At 35.7% G+C, this 16,747-nt stretch overlaps 1 protein-coding gene across 1 annotated transcript in view; it reads left to right on the top strand.

Moving 5' to 3' along the window:
• The first annotated feature begins 597 nt into the window (after positions 1 to 597).
• Positions 598 to 16,747, top strand: part of CASK (calcium/calmodulin-dependent serine protein kinase (MAGUK family)) — a 71,334-nt gene continuing 55,184 nt past the window's right edge. The window contains exons 1-4 of the mRNA XM_010074570.1: positions 598 to 681; positions 2,178 to 2,277; positions 7,256 to 7,273; positions 13,220 to 13,341. The gene's annotated coding sequence lies outside the window, so the exon portion shown is untranslated. The remainder of the gene's footprint in view (positions 682 to 2,177; positions 2,278 to 7,255; positions 7,274 to 13,219; positions 13,342 to 16,747) is intronic.

Below are 16,747 nucleotides of genomic sequence, written 5' to 3'. Positions count from 1 at the left end.
TGTTTCACAAAGACAATCTGAAACATAAAAGATGTTTATAAGGAAAGTTGCTGCAAGTTCTGCCCCCACTGTTCGTTGGCAAATTTTTGGTCTGCATCTGCAATGGTGAATTCTTCCTGTAGGGTAGCACCTGGTGTCACCAGCCATGAAGCTGGCGCTTCCTTCTCTGTTGGACACGTACCCATCTCCCAAACTTACCTGATGTACCAAGCACCCCTTAAAAGGGTGTTTGAACATGTTGCTTCACTGGGATTTGTGAATCCCAAGAAGCAGAACTACTTTTTGCTTGCCGGCTTCAAAGTTCAATGCCAGCCACAGACTGCAAATATAACAGTAAAACAAAAGGCCAGGGTCTTACTACAAAGTGGAAAACAAAATTACAAAAAGAAAATATCCCTGGCCCATGTTAAGGATTCCTTAAAAATATTTTAATCCCTCTCAGTTTCTTGAAGTTTTTCTTAAGTTGCAACAAATCCTCATTCTCCTTAGGATACTTATTAGCCGGTACATTTCTTGTCAAGTTTCCTAATGTCAAGAGAATATTAAGAGTTTGTATCTAATGGTTCTTTTGGTTTGTTTTTTTGTGGGTTTTTTAAGGAGAGAGATCGCTATGCATACAAGATTCATCTTCCAGAAACAGTAGAACAATTGAGAAAATTCAATGCAAGACGAAAACTAAAGGTAAAATGAATGTAGTGTTAAAATAATTACATAACTTGAATTTTGTCTGATAATGTATCCATTTTAAAATGCTCTGTGCTCTAAAGTTGGCAATAAAAAAGTTGAAGCAGATCTTCACATTCATCTGTTGCAAAGATGTCTTGTTAAGGGTGATTGTCCTTTCTTTCTTAGTGCATAGTTTTCAAAATAAGTTTCAGTAACAATTGTCTGTTATCAGCCAAGGTATGTATGAGGTCTTCATCTTGAATTAATTCAGTAACTCTGTGTAGTTATTGGAGAGGAGAGAATAATACAGTGGCTTCTGTTATTATTGTGCTACGTTTATAAGAAAAGGAACATAATCAAGTTTTAATGTCTTTTTTCAAGAAGAGCAAAGATGTATTCTTCAGTTTATCCCCTTTATGTTTAACTATATACAAGATTATGTCTCAGCCATATTGAAAAGAATGTTAACATTTTAGCCCAAAACAACATAATTTCCCTTCAGTTCCTATTTCGGAAGTGTTTTTAAATTCAGTGAAAGGTTGAGGACAATTTTAACAGAAACATGCAGCGTTACAATTCCTGAGGGTTTTTTATGATTCGTAATAAAACACACCATCAGTTGAGTTGCTGCTTTGCAGAAGTTTAATGTAGCTGCAAAAACAGCTGACGATTAGGATGCAACAGTTGCTGTAGTTCATGAGAAGCAGCACTTTCTCTTAGGTGGTTTGTACGTCCAGATAATGCTTTCATTAAAGTGTTAGCTAGTACATTTTAGAACATGACCTGTTTTCCTGCTCTAGATGCAGTTTCAGATCTTTCCCAGTTTTCTCCCTGGGGATGCTACAATATTTAGTCTCCTGAGAGCTTTTATACCTGTGTTATTTGTTTTCTACCATTTTATCTAAAGTGCTGTTCTGCATAGTGTTTCCTAAAATTGTCTGTTGTCCATTTCACCTACTACCAGAACTGTAAGACATTAAAACCTGAGTGGTTAAACTGTAATTTACTTGAACAAGTAAATATATGCCAGAGCAGATAACCATTTTTCTGCTTTGTAACTTCTCATGTAACACTCATTCTGGGATTATTACATTTTCATATAGTTATATTATGGATGTCAAATATCCTAGTGCTGTCAGTGTCAGATTCTGACAGTTTCTCAAATAACAATATATTACATTGCTTTAAAGAGTGAATTTTTAGACTTGCTAAGTCACCCCATCTTTTTAGGAATAAATTAGTTATTTTGTTTACATTGTACTATGGGAATTTATGCCTCACACTACTTTAAATTACTTCCCCATAAAAATGGTTCTCGTGAATACCAGCTCTTCTGTTAGATACGGTCACTGGTAACAGTGAAGCAGAGCTGAAAAGTATAAAATGTATTTATTCTCCACTGAGAAGGTCACCACACAAGAGACCTCACGAGACTGAGTGGTCCAAAGTGTCTGGAAATGTTTCATTATCCTTCTTTGTGTAATTTAGACTTTGTGGGTATTTTTATTCAGGGGGCAGTACTAGCAGCTGTGTCAAGCCACAAATTCAACTCCTTCTATGGTGACCCCCCTGAAGAGCTGCCAGACTTCTCTGAAGACCCCACCTCCTCAGGTATTTTAACAGAAAGTGTATTTACTGCAATCAACCTGTCTTAATTCTATACTGACTAGAGTACCAAGTATTTACTGATTTCTTCTGATTTTATAAAGTTGCATATTAAGTTAATGTTTACATGTGAAAGCATAAATAATTTTTAGTCATCATGGTGTCAGTGACTGGATAAATCTCTGCACAGTTGTAAGTTTCTACATAAATTCAGATTTTTTAATTTGTTGTATGTGCATTTAATTAAAAATAGTGCTATAACCTTAATATTTCTCTTTATATTACTTAAGTGTAAAAGGTTACTGAAATTTTGTCCTGAATTCTTAAGCAGGAGCAAGGTTCTCATACCTTACTAATAGTTATTTGTTAAAAGAAACCATTGTGTGTACCAGAGTTTCTTGATGTCGTGTTTTAGAGAAGAGTATGAACACAATGTATCCTTGGCCCATATTCAGGAATTTAAATAACCTGGCAGTCCCTATACTAGCACGGCCCTGTCATAGTTACGTATCTTAATTTTGACATAACGTTATTCACAACTTTGCAATCCAAAAGTCTGGATTGGTCTATCTGATCTAAAATTAGGATTTAGGATCAAGTTAAATGAACTTTTAAGAAAAATGTAAGGCCAATAGGACTCTCACTTTTATTTTTCTGAAGAACTAAGTAGTGCTGGCAAAATATTTGAGCTCTCCACTGACTTTACTAACAGATATGTCAGAACTTAATTGCATGTGCTGAACTACTGTGGGATAATTCTCTTTCCAAATAGTTTTGTAGGTGAGAAAATTACCTATTGAACTTATTATGTTAAGCGTTCCTTTTCTGCTCTTTCATATGAGGAAGTAATTTTTATAAATTATTTTAATGTAATATAGGAATTGGGAGCAAATTTTTTGTTGAAATTCTTAAATGTCACTTTGAAATTCAGGTTTGAGTGCTTAAATTACAAGATTGCTTCGTCCTTAGCAATGCACACTGCTCACAATTTCCATAGAAATGAATGGGAATCTCAGATCACTTATTGCAGATGGGTAATTACAGCCTCATGGCTTAACTTCAGGCAGACACCTTTTGAATATTTGATGTACCTGTAAGTAAGGATCCATACGTTCTTTTAAAGAAAGAATAGGTTGGTTTGACTTCACCCAGAATTACTTGCAGTGCTTTAATTTTTGTTTAGAGCTACTTCCCCCATTTCAATAAAATGAATAGGCAACCCACGTGATTGGCAATGGCAACTTTCCTGATCTAAAAACTGCAGTTCCTGTTTCTAGTTTCGGTCTCACATCAACAGGGCATGTGTCTTCCTCATGGGGTAGTGTAATTGTTGATATCAGTATACGGCAAAGGTACAAGTTCTATTTTTTTCTGCTCACAGAATACGTGAATCCAGTACAGATGTGAATTCTACAGAATATGTGTGCTGGGTCTGTTGTTATCTTGTGTTCATTGGAAAATATAGGTTGGATTTCTCAGGAAAGCGTAGTTCTCTCTAAAATAACACTGTTGATCTCACTGACAGGAGATCATAGTGATCAGGAAACCATACTAAGTGGGTAGTTTTCATGATGTTTCCTGAGCAACTACATTAGCTGATAAAATAGGTAATATCTCAGGATAAACACTGAGGCTTGCAAGAAAAGATACTGCAACTTCCAGTTTCTGAAATTGCTAGATAAGGAAATCTGTTTCCTCTTCATTACGCTAATAAAGTTTTCAAATATTTCTAGATAAAGATATGCTCTTGTGATGATTCTAAACTGGTTTATTGAAATGAGACACAAAACTTTTGAATTGCAGTAGAAACTTGACTATCTTGAGATTATTTGTTTCCTTCCTAACATCTCTTAATGCTATTCCAGATCATAAACTCTAATTAAGAGAGTTTAATATTTTAAATGTTGCTGCCTATTTAATCCTTCCATAAAATTTCATGAAGTTTACCATTAAAATTAATGATTTGTCAGAAATAGGCAAATGTGGAACTCCTATTGAGAGAAAGATGCAGAAACATAAATGCTTACTAGGTTATGCGAATTACATATCCTGTCCTCCTCCAGGTCTTTCTAAACACAGAAACAGAAAATTTCAGTTCTGTCTTTTTTCCAGGTTAGTCTAGAGGTGTTCTTCCTTAGAGTTTGGTGAACCTGAGGTTGCTGTACCCTTTGAGCATCTTCCTATAGTACCAGAGTAATAGCCTGGGATATGAAGGCCCTATAGGTGGCAAGTCAGATGACTTTCTTAGATGCAGAATCACAAAGGATATTCCTGTTAGAAAGCTTTCCAATGAGGGTCAGCAAACTGCATCACTAAATTGCATGGGAATGAATACAGATAAATTTTGTTTAAATTCAACCAGATATTTTTTTGTACACATCTTCCTTTCATTCATACAGAGTGCGTTGTTAATTCTTGTTTCCCACAGCTTGTTCTGGATGATCTATTTCCTCTCTTGTCAGCAACTGTCCTCTGAAGGACTTAACTTAATCCTTCTGTCATTGTGTTGGTAACGTGACAGAAGTCAGTCTTGCTGAATTTTGAAAGAGCATGATAAAGGCTTTTAAAATGTTTTGAAAAATTAGGTAAATATTTATTAAACTAAAATACTGGTGACAGGCTGTGTGAAGTAACTTCTTTAGTAAAGCCACTGAACAGCTCAAATGAGAAATGTCTTGCAAATGCTTTTTTCTAGAACATAAAGCATTTGATTATCAGGTTGCCTGTCTTCAAGACATTGTACAATGTCAGTTTCCCAAGGCAGTAAATGTTTTGGGTATTTTTAATATGCTGAAATATGAATCAGAAGTTAGCAATCAGCAGCCCTAAAGGCTAAGTCTGGCACATGAGAAAAATCGGCCTAGTAGAGATATTTGAAGTGGACCATGAAATAGGTGCTAGGGAGATTCACAATCAGTTTGGTCTCTGCTGCCCTTCCCCATCCAGCTCTTTCCCCTCTCCGTTGCCCTCCCTGGCTCTCCAATCGCCTGATTGCACATCAGATCGAGACAGGATTTCCTCTGCATGTGTCATATGCTGACTGCTGGTCCCCTAACAGAGAGTATGGAGGTATAATTTTCAAGTGTTTTGATAACAATGCCTCAGGCTGAAGAATGAGCATCACTGGTGTAAAGCTTTTTGGTTTTCCTCCTTTTGCTTCTTCAGCTCCCCGGTTCTACAGCAGCCCAGGGAAAGGCCATGGAATTGTTTGGCATTTTGACTCAGGAAGCTGAATTCAGGAAGACCGTGTAGTTTACTGTGGAGTTTAAAATAATCAGGATGTTTAGGTTTTTAGGCTGACAGTTAGGAAAGCCTATAAGCTGAAGAAGTTTTTTATACATTTGTATTTCTAAAAACCTTTTTGTAGCCACATTATCAGAACTACTGAGGCAGTGTTGGAGTTAAGCCTGTAGTCTGTAGTCTTTGGAAAACTGCATGACTGATTTTTAGATGAAAGCAAACCTTACCTTTTGGTTAAAGGACTTCTGTAATGCCTACTTGAATTGCTTGGTTTATAGTGCTCATATTCTGAAATGTGACTAACAGGGTTCAGAATGCCTTTTTGCTGTAAACACTACTAGATTCCTGTAAGGCATTTTATAATGCTGTCTTTCAGTTTAACCACAGAGAAAGTACAGCAACAAGTTTCATAACAGACTGACTGACCAAATGTACTTACTTAGCCTAGGCTAACAAATAGCACTGTTGCAGTACTTCCTGAACATTTACGTGCTTTCTGAGCTCTGTGGTAACGGTGTAAGGTGATGAACATAGAAGCAGTGCTTTTGCACTGCACAGAAAGCAGACACCTTAACTCTAGATCAGTGGTTTTAGCTTGTTTTCTTAAACTGCAGGGCACAAATTTCATATGGCATTTTTATAAATGCCTTTTGATATTTTGTCTCAGGATTGCTGAATGTAAATTGAATTTTTCATTCTTTTTTCTCTTGTTAGACTCTGTATTGTCATGTCAAATTAGAAATTTTTAGCAGTATGAGATCTTGATTTTCAAATTCAAAAGTAATAATAATTGGGCAAAAAAGCTTTCAGAGTGAGATTGAACAGCAAATGTATGGCCAAGCTGTAACATCACTGCTTCCAGCATACATGAAACTAACTTAACTCACTAGTGAGTGATAATAGTTTCATGGGATTTGGATTCCATGAAATATGAGCAATATAAACCCATATCTTAATAACAGTCTCATTGACACGAAGAAATAAATACTGTTATGCAAAAATTATCACTGATTTTGTAAATATTTGCAAAGGGTCTTGTGTAACATTTTTAAGTAGGAATACTTGGAAAAAAATTACATTTGCCTTTTAATTTACTGTTACTAATTCCTTATCTAGTATTACAAGTGTAACTGACTATCAGTTCGGAGATTATGAGTTTGAGTGGTTCCAATACTCCATTTTTTTTTTTTCAGCTATTTAATCTTTGTTCTGGTATATTTAAATACAAAAATGTTAAGTATGTCAAGTCACTGTTAGTTAAAACCAATAATAAGTTGTATTTCTAAATGGTTCTCAATGGTTCTCATTAAAACTTTTGTAAAAAAAAAATGATTCAATACAATATTGCTAAATTCTAGTTGGTAAATATATTAATTAATATGATGTTATGCTTCGCTTGCAGTATGGTGAAATAATTTGTCAGTTCACCTCTTAAATGATATTCTTACTTGAAATCATTTTTTTGTCAGTGAGTTTTTAAAAATAGTTCAACCAATGTTGCAAAAAAGTCTGGTATTATAGATCCCTGACACTGCGTACGTGTGCTACCTTCCCAATGCCAAGTGTTTGTTTTCCTCCCGTCATAGTCTGCAAGTCCCATTTGCTTCACACATAGAAACCATATTAAAAAAAGGGGGTCTGGTGGTTGTCGCTAAACTAGTGTGCTAGGTTGCAGCTTTCTAAATTGCTTGTTCTGAAATCTTCATACTGTTTGTTGTTTGTCCAAATGCTGCCTTCCTACTAGGACTTCTAGCAGCAGAAAGTAGGTATCCCTTTGTTTTCCTTTAAGGCGTATCATTCAGCTATGTTGTGTGTCTTTGCATGTTTAAAAAACAGCTTTTTTTCTCTTCTCTTTGCTTTTTTCAGTTTTAATACTGCCTGTTCAAGAAAAATACCCTATATGTTTTTGACTTAATCTGTCTATAACTGTGAGTGTATAATTAGCCAGAAGTAATATGATTTCCAAGGAATTATGAAGATTTTATTTTAGAGGCAGTATTAAAATTATCTGGGGTTTTTTTTTTTTCAATATTTGCAACACAACTGAAATAGAATTTAATTTTCATTAAATTAGTAAAGGATAAAATGGTTTGGGTTTGTGTTTTAGTTCCTAATCTTTTTGTGGACTAATGGGCTTTTTTCTCTTAACATTAAACATATATTGTAGTATTAGTCATATATTATTTTCTTGCTCTACCCTTGCATGAACTTGCTTGATCATTCTGTGTTGATGTGATACATGATATATGCATATACATTGTGCATATGCATACACCTGATTTAAATAACTATCCAATATGTGTCTCCTTAATGAAAGAATATTACTGACATGTAGGTAGGAGGTTCTGCTGCAAGTTAGCTGCACGCTTTGTGAGAGACTGAAAATGCAAGCACTTCTGAAACCTACAGGCTATACTAGACAGAGGAGAAGGTGTGAATATCTAGACCCTTTGGTACAAACCACAACCATTTCAAAAACAACAAATTCAACATCTCAAAATACAGGCTATAAAAAATGGGTTTTTTCCTGCAACAGTTTAAGATTTGTAGGCTAACAGTTGTTCTTCCATCCCAGGTCAGGGGAGTAAGATGTGTCCATGTCTCCATTTCTGATCAAAATCATGGATTTTTTTGGTTTTGTTTTTGCTGTTGTTTGGTTAATTTTTTTGATCTTACAGGTTGCTAGGGATGTTGTTCCTTGTACGCCTATTTTCCCATCTCAGAATGTCTGTCCAGTAATGTGAGAATAAAAACTCAGTGGATTTTTGTATAGTAGTTTTGCAACAGTATTACTTTTGTACAGTTGTAGGGGAAAAATAAACCTCATACAGAACCTCTGCCACTGATTTTTGTTTTTGGTTTGTACATACAGACTTTCTTCGGCAAACCTACTGACTGATAGAGTCTGCTGCCCTCATACTGGTCAGAAGAGGGTTTCCATATATTTTTGCACTGAGGAAGAGAGTATCTAAGGAAGTAATAGCGAAGGACATTCTTTGGTTAAAATAGTTATTTGTTTAGTTGCATGCGAGTGTGCTACTTGTAAGGTGAGGGTCTGTTCTGAAAAACAATACCTTTTCATGACATATTTCCGCACCACCACACTAGGTGTCGTATTTGTGGTTAGTTTTACAGTGAGAGATAACCAGGGAAAGGAATTGGCAAACTTTGTGTAAAGGTCCCAAGTATGGAGACGGGAGAAAACTGGAGACATGCAGACACACAGTGTCCCTGTGCATGTCGAATAAAACGAAGATTGTCTTCAAAATCAAGTATCGGTTTCTCCCCGTGCTGCCTCCCTCCTTCCTTCTCTCTTCCTCATGCCCTCCTTTTTTGTGTTCCCATATATTTGTGTTCTCTCCTCTGCATTCTTGCTTGTGTTTGAGAACACTTTATCTCTTGTTTTCTCTTTTTTTGTTTCCCCCCTTTTTTCTTTGCTTGGTCTTTTCCTCTTTTCCCCTGTTTTTCTCTCCTGCACGTATTTCCTTTGGTTTTCTTCTCTGACTTTTACATGCCTTTCTTTGTCTTCTTGTATTTCGTAGCTGTTCTTACCTCCTTTAATTTAGTTGTAAATCCCAATAGCCTTCCATCACACCAACTGCATTCTTTCTGCAGTTTCACTGTAGTCTCCATAAACCTCCATCTTTCTAGTTCTCACCCTAGGCTCTTCCTGATTGCTATATGCTTATATGTAAAAAGCAGAAAGAGTATGTGTATATATATTATTACTGTCTCAATTGCTTCCCAGTAGCATTCACGGAACTGTGTGCATGTAGGAGCTTATTTGTAAATTCAAAGAGTGTCTTAATTTGACTGTTTGGTTTCTGTCCAAGAAGGAAGAAGTAATTAAACACTACATAGCCTTTTGTTTTAATTACACTATTGTGTATGTATGTGAAACATATATCTCCCACCATATTTTAAACTATTATAGGCATACATATATACACATGCTTTGTCTGTCATCTGTCCTTACAGAGGTAGTTGCTCTGGAATATGGTGAACAGCAAAGAGCAACAAATTACTGTGTAAGGTTAGAAGTATCTCAGCTCCAGTGATTCTTGCAGATGTAGTTTAAAGTGATTAAGAGCATCTAGTCCTCAGTTAGCTTTCTCTTAATCTAAGAAGTTACATCAGCACAAATAGGTCATTTAAAGGTGTAAGTGTTGCTGGAGTCTTAAAGCAGAAGCAAAAAATTTGTTTTAGTTGTCATGTGTGAAAAATAAAAATAAAATCCATGAAACTTGAATCTCACATTACAGACTTGTTAAAAAATATCTCATTGTCACTTCACTAGATGTGCTCTATCAGAATCACACAATATTTATAAGATTATTTTTTTCTGAAAATAACTGCACTTTATAATAATGCCCATGCTTTTTTTAATGAGATTGTATCCAGTGACTTCATTTAGTGATTCTAATATTTGGTTCTCTCTAAAATCTAACAATTTCTGATAGTTTTTCTTCTGTCCTTGCTGTATATGCTAGACTCAGGCCTCTTCATAAACAAAGTGAAATGTAAATCCTACCTTCTGAACTGCCTGTGCTTTGAGAGCTGGGATTGGTTTTTAATTTCATTTCCAGCAGCTGTACACAAGAAGGCAGCCAAGAGATGAAGTGGAGAGAAATCAGCTAGTGTTGATTGTAGATTGACTGGCATAAGGACTGAATTGTGATATACAGAGATATTGCAGAAAGCAACTAAGTTTTGGTTAGTCATTTTAAAACCACTGTAAAATTGTCAAGGCATAGTTACTTACCTATTTATACAACATATAGTATTGTTGAAAAGCTGATCCAAATTAAGGTAGCTTATAAGAATGAACAGGATTAAAATAATTGGTTGGTGTCAGAAAATTTCATATGGCTCTACAAATCTGAGGGGTTTAGATTTTGTCAGTGTCTCTTTAATTAAAATATGCTATTATTTTATTGGTTGTTATAAGGTGTTCTGCAGAGTCATTTCCTGGAATACTAATTGCAGGAGACTTGCAAAAAGGTCACGGTTTTATAGTTTTGTGTTTAAAAAAGGTCAGGCTTCCTCTAACAAGTTCTCATGGTGCAAAAGAGGGTTTATGACTGGCCAAGACTTAAATGGGCATTTATAATCTTCAGTATTAAAAAAAAAATAAAACAAAGACTTATTTTACACTCTCTCAGAATGTGTAGTCAGAATGTAGTCTTTGTGTTTTGCAGCAAGCAAAGTCTTCTTACCTGAACACTCTTTTAGTCATAACAATGTTGCAGATCACTGCTGCATGAAAAGAAGCTAGTAATTCTCTGTACTGCCTGCTGCGTAAGAGAGAAAGTGAGTTGTACCTCCCTTGTTCGCTGAGCCTTGGAAAAGCAAACTTTTGGGGTGGAGACATGTTACTATTGGAGAATATGTAGACAATTCTTGGAATAGTATTTTGAAGATTTTTTTTTTTTATTCTCTTTTATTATCTTCGTTTCTCTCCTCTTCTGGGGAGACATAAGCAACTCCTACCTACCTGCCTCCAAAGTTCAATTTCTCTAGCCAAACCACCTGTTCCAGACCTAATCAACAAAGCTTAATGTTTTGGAATTCCCAGATATTCAAAAAGTTGTTGAGATGCAAATATTAAAAATAGTAACTTTTATTTCTATTTGAACAACCTCAAAGTATTCCACAAAATAAAATTCCCAACGTAAATATACTGTCAAATAAATAATTTGGTCGTCCAGCGCATTCAGTGTCTCACAGTAATACAGCACTGCAGACAACTTTGAATATGCCTCTCATTGATTCTGGTTTTGGCTCAAGTTTTAGTGGTTATGAGCAACATTGACCAGTATTAGACTCTTAAGATATTCAAGACTCTGAAGTGAACCTTCTCTTGAGTTTTCCTTAAAGTAAACACTCTAAATACACGGAAAGGGCCTTGAACCCAGAAAGCAAAGATTTGCTAGAAAAGAAAATAATGAATTTAAACTCAGAGCATGACAATAATCGAAATAAAAGAGAATTCTAACAAATTTTCTTCTGCCAACTGCATCCTGGAAAGTCAAGCACTTTCCTTCAGGCTTGAAGATCTCTAAGTTTGTCAACCTTTAACTGACATACTGAAAATGTTAAAAGAAACTCAGCACCATCCCTTTTGGATCCATAGATAATGTTTTTCTTCCTTGCCTTTGAGGCTTAGCTGTGATCTCTTCATGCTCTTACCAGCAGATTCCCAGTCCCTGTATTTTCTCAGATTTGCTCCCGTGCCTCCCAGCATGGAAGCTGTGGTGCAGGCAGAAGAATATGGATAGTTCCTTTCAGCTGAGTGTACTTATTCATTTTCAAAGACAGAGCAGTTTTTTCTCTTCTTCAGTGCACCTGATCCCATACACAGCAACTACGATAAGGCAAACCATTGATTTGTTTGCTGACCAGACACCATGTTTTTAAAATAATGTAACTTAAAATAATACATCACTTGGAAATAAGTAGTCAGACACGTTTAATGGGAGAGGACTGAGAAATCTCATTGCTCCTGAACCATGAGTTTTGATTGAGGAGAATACTGGTGTTCTTAACCTTATGTATAAGGAACTGCGAGAAACCTAGGTTGAGATTTGTTCTAAATGTGGCGCAAGAGTTTCTAGACTTGTAACTTACTCATCCTTTTAAACCATGAGGTCACAAGTCTTGTATAGTAGGTTTTGAGTATTTTATTATGTTTATTCCAGTTTTTCAAGATTCTCAGATAAATAAGTGAATTTAACTTGTTTCCTTGTGTGTCGTTAAGAGGGGGTTGGATTTTATACCACTGTGGAAAAACTGAAGACGTAGGCTGTGGGTGTTTAGATAAGCGAAAGTTAGCGTTCTAGTAATGCACACAAGTGGCAGCCACCACTGAGATTTAGTTTTTAGAACAATTTGTTCTACAAGGAACCAGTATGGGCTGGTTTACTTTGTGGATTTGTGTTGTGTTTCTGTATCCTCCCCTGCTGTGAGTTCAACTTTCCTCTTGGACTTCCACATTCCATAATGCCTCCTGTTTCTACTTTTTTGTCCCCATTATCCCTCACTTCTCTTTTCACCCTTACACCATATAAAAATCATCCCCATCTTCCTATGAACCAAAACAATCTGCTGGTCAAAAGGCAGAAAGTGCTATAACTGTGTCTGAGAGAATCAGGCAAGCAGAACAAACAGAACAAAAAACGGAGCACATATGACAGCCTCTGGAGGGCACAGCAGTCAGATCTTTCTCTTTCTTCCCTCCTCTATCCAGATGCTGATTTTAAAAGAATTTGTGAGAGTGCTGGTTCTTCCAAATTTTTACTGATTTGGAGTATGTATTTGAAATTGGCCAGCAGTTCAAAAAGTGAAAAAGATAAGGTTGGGGTGAGAATGGTGAGGACACGCAGTTGGGCAGATAATATCCAAGTAACTTTGTAAGGCATTGTTGGAAACCAGGCTAAAATAGAACAAAGCTAAGCTTAATAAAAACAGGTTTTAACTTCTCTTCAGTTAAACCATTTGTTATGTATAATTACACTATATACGGGCACTGTTGATATACATAAAGTTTATTCATTTAGTTTTCCTGTAAAAACTCCAGCTTTCTAAAGTTCCTGTTCCACTTGTACCAGATGAAGTGAAAGTTTCCTTTTCCAGAGTTCAGTTTACCGTGAGTCTTTGCTTTATTGATTTTTATTATTTCCTTTTTTTTTTCCTGTTTATTGCCACATAGGAGCAGTCTCACAGGTGCTGGACAGCCTGGAAGAAATTCATGCACTTACAGACTGCAGTGAAAAAGACTTAGATTTTCTTCACAGTGTTTTCCAGGATCAGCATCTTCACACGCTACTAGATGTAAGTCTTCTGTGATAAAAAACTTGAATGTGTTTTTGTATCTGCTGTTAATTGGATAATATTTTGGTTTATCCCAAATATTTTTTTCTTTCATACCAAAATGAACTTATTTAGGTGTGGAATGTAACAATCGGATAGCACTTTATACAAAAATATGTTTTAGGAGTATACATACAGAATATTTTAGAATATGTAAGTGGTTAATGTCTTGGTTTGAATTAACAGCTTTGTTTTAAAATAATAGTCAGAATAGGCTATTTTTCTTTTTATAAGATCTGGATTTTATTTTTTATTGGAAATGTGAATTGTAAGTTTATAACTGTACAGATTCGTTCCTTTTTTATTATTTTTAAGTAGTGTAATAATCTTAGACCAATTCTATGGATATTCTTACAAGTACGACATTTTTTTGTGTGAAACACCTAGGCATACGTGTTTCTGTTCTATTCTTGAACACAGTATGTAATAGGCTCAGTCATTTAAATCTGGATTATTCTGTGGTTCATGAGAGCTATTATTCCGTAAGACAGCAGCAGGTTCTCCACAAGAAAGTGTGCAAAAATTACAAATCCAGAAGATAAAGGTTAGTGCCTGCTGGTAGGCATAATCAGGATCTGGTTCCCGTTTCTCCGTTCTCTGTGTCTGGCTAGATTTATTTTTTTTCTTCCAGAAAACTGAAGTGCTCTATTTTGCAAAAATAATTTTGAAAAGCAAGTAGTCTGGTGTTTGAGAGAAAAATGCTTGCACACTACTTATCTTTCTGTGCCTTGAGGACTTCCTGTTTTCAGATTTTCTTGTTATCTTGTCACATGCAGAAATCCTGTGTATATTTCCCAATATTTTTTTAACTAAGAAGGCAAATACATTGTACTTTCTTCAAAATTGTGTGAATTTGGGAAAACATACATATAGTTTTCAAGTATAGTAGTATTTGCTAAAGTTCAGCTCTCTGCAGAAACAGGAACCGTCAGCATCACTGCAGGCTTAGACGCCATCCTTCACATTGAGTGCCGAGACCCTTACTGAAGGACAAATTCAAAAGCTTCAGATTTATGCTGTCATTGATTTCTGTGTCTACACAGTATTGAGGTCTAAAATAAAGGTCAAAAAGAAGCAGAAAGAAGTTCCCCTGATTTTTTTCCTGGGATATATGGATACTTCATGTTGAAGGCAGAGGACTTGCTTTCAGGCAAGACAAAGTTTTTCTAAAGTGGTCTACACATTCCACTGAGAAAAAAACTCACGATGGAACCAAATCCACAGAGGCATAGGCTATGTCCACATTAGCAAGTACTGCAACATAACAGTAGCAGATCTGGAGAGCAAAGCAGCTGACACCAAGGACCCAGCGTTGACAATTCTGTGTATTTTGAGGGCTTTTACTTTATACTAGCTATACTGCAGTCCTATGGACTGAATAACCAATGAACAGCATCTTCTATTTGTAATTTGAGACTTATATATGCTCTGGTAACACTGTACAGTGAAAAATCAAAGAATGGTAGGTGGGCATAATCAGAAGATTGATTTCAAAAATCCACTCCTGAATTAAACCAAACTGCTCGTGTGACCCTATGGATGATGACCATTTTATTACTGCGTCTTAAATTTAACAGCTTGGATACCTCAGTGAATATCACAAATTTAACAAGATGTCTATGCTTTTTACCTGGTGAAAGACATGCAGCAATAGGAATCAGTCCAGATATCTGATCTACAAGTAGATGATTATGGTTGTCGAAACTTGAGAGTTTCTGAAAAATTGTTGAATGCTTTAGTTCCTATATGTGACTTTGCAGGAGTATGATCAGAATGTAAATGGTGCCATAGTTCCTTTGGTATCCAGACTCTTTAAATGTAGTAGATTATTTGTACCCTTGTTACAGTTTGTTTAGTGATTGGTGGATAGTGGGCCACCTGGATTCTGCACATCCTTCAGCTTTAAAGGATTCAAATCCACACATACTTCCTTCTGAAAGAGGACCCAGCTGCAGGGTTCTGAACTGGTCTGTATGGGAACAAAGCTTCCCCACAATGTAGCTGCCCGTGTGACTCGAGGAACCAGAGATAGTTAGCTGTTAAGTGATGAGGGCATTGCTCTGACACAAGGTTGCACAGTTCTAATCTTTGTTCTTGATAGCTGTTTATGCATTTTACATTAAACAGTCATGGGATAAAATTATATGAAGCATGCAGGAAGAAGGAATTATGAGCTCATTAATTTCCTCATCTGCATCTCCAACAACTCATCTTGCAATTTGCATTAAAATATGAATCTTTTTTTCCCCAGTGTAAGTTTATCTAACTTGTGTTCCAGATGCTTAAATTGCTCTGTCTTTTTATATTGCATGCTACAGTATAGAAAGACAAATAATATGAATGAGAGATAAAACTCTGGACAGGAAGAAAATAACATGATTGTAATAAGAGCTGAAACACTTGTGTCACTTATTCAGGAATGTTTTAGATACTTATTAACCATTATTATGTTGTCATATGAATCTTGGGCTTTGGTAAACCATCTGGCCTTGAAGTATTTTGCTGTATGACAGGTCTACCAGACATTAACTCACACTTCTGCAATGCTTTTCCTTTTTTCTGTTCTTTACGTACTTGTCTGGTTCCTAGTACTTCACAAATGACCTAATATTTCTCTAATGGTCTGCTGTAGCCTTTTAAACAAGAAAAAACTGCAATGAACTCATATCATTTTGCTATTCCTTCATTTAAAAGTCAGGGTCATTCCCTTAGACAGAAAGGGATACATATAAATGCACACTATAACATCTTAGTGAGAACAAAATGCTAACAAAAAGCATTTTTCTTCTGTTATGCTATGTGGAAAGGGGATGATAGAATGTTCCCAAAGATACTTTGATTAGAATAATACAAAATAGAATTCTAAAAGATTGCAGTGTCATGAAATACATATTTAAATGAAGCGTGTTACAGACAGTTTTATTTGAAAGGGTACGTTTGTCATTTCAGTAACTTGAATGTGGGAGATGGATTTCTGTTTATGCCTTGACACTATTCCAGTTTCTCTCAGAACCCTGGAAAAAGTCATCAATTGTACTTGGATTAAGTTCTGTCAGGGAAACTGTTTATTCCTCTCAGAGTATTTGGTGTTAATGAGGCCACAAGAACAAGTCACCTATAAAGTATTATATTCCACTAAGTAAGTATTTTATAATCTGTTGTGAAGTTGTGGCTGTCACTTTGCAGTAAAACTGCTGTTCCTCTTCCTTGGCCTTTTTCCACAGTTAAATTTGTTCTCATGTTCCTATGCTTTCTTAAGAGTTATCCTTATTTTTAGATTAGGCACATGATGATAGTTTACTCCTGCTGCTGAAATACCTTCTTTCGCTTCTGAACTCTTTTTCTGAAAGAAAAAAAAAAAGGGGGG

This window comes from Pterocles gutturalis, unplaced genomic scaffold (genome assembly GCF_000699245.1).
Source record: "Pterocles gutturalis isolate BGI_N339 unplaced genomic scaffold, ASM69924v1 scaffold26532, whole genome shotgun sequence".
Classification (NCBI taxonomy): domain Eukaryota; kingdom Metazoa; phylum Chordata; class Aves; order Pterocliformes; family Pteroclidae; genus Pterocles; species Pterocles gutturalis.
This window is presented reverse-complemented; position numbering and strand designations above follow the sequence as displayed.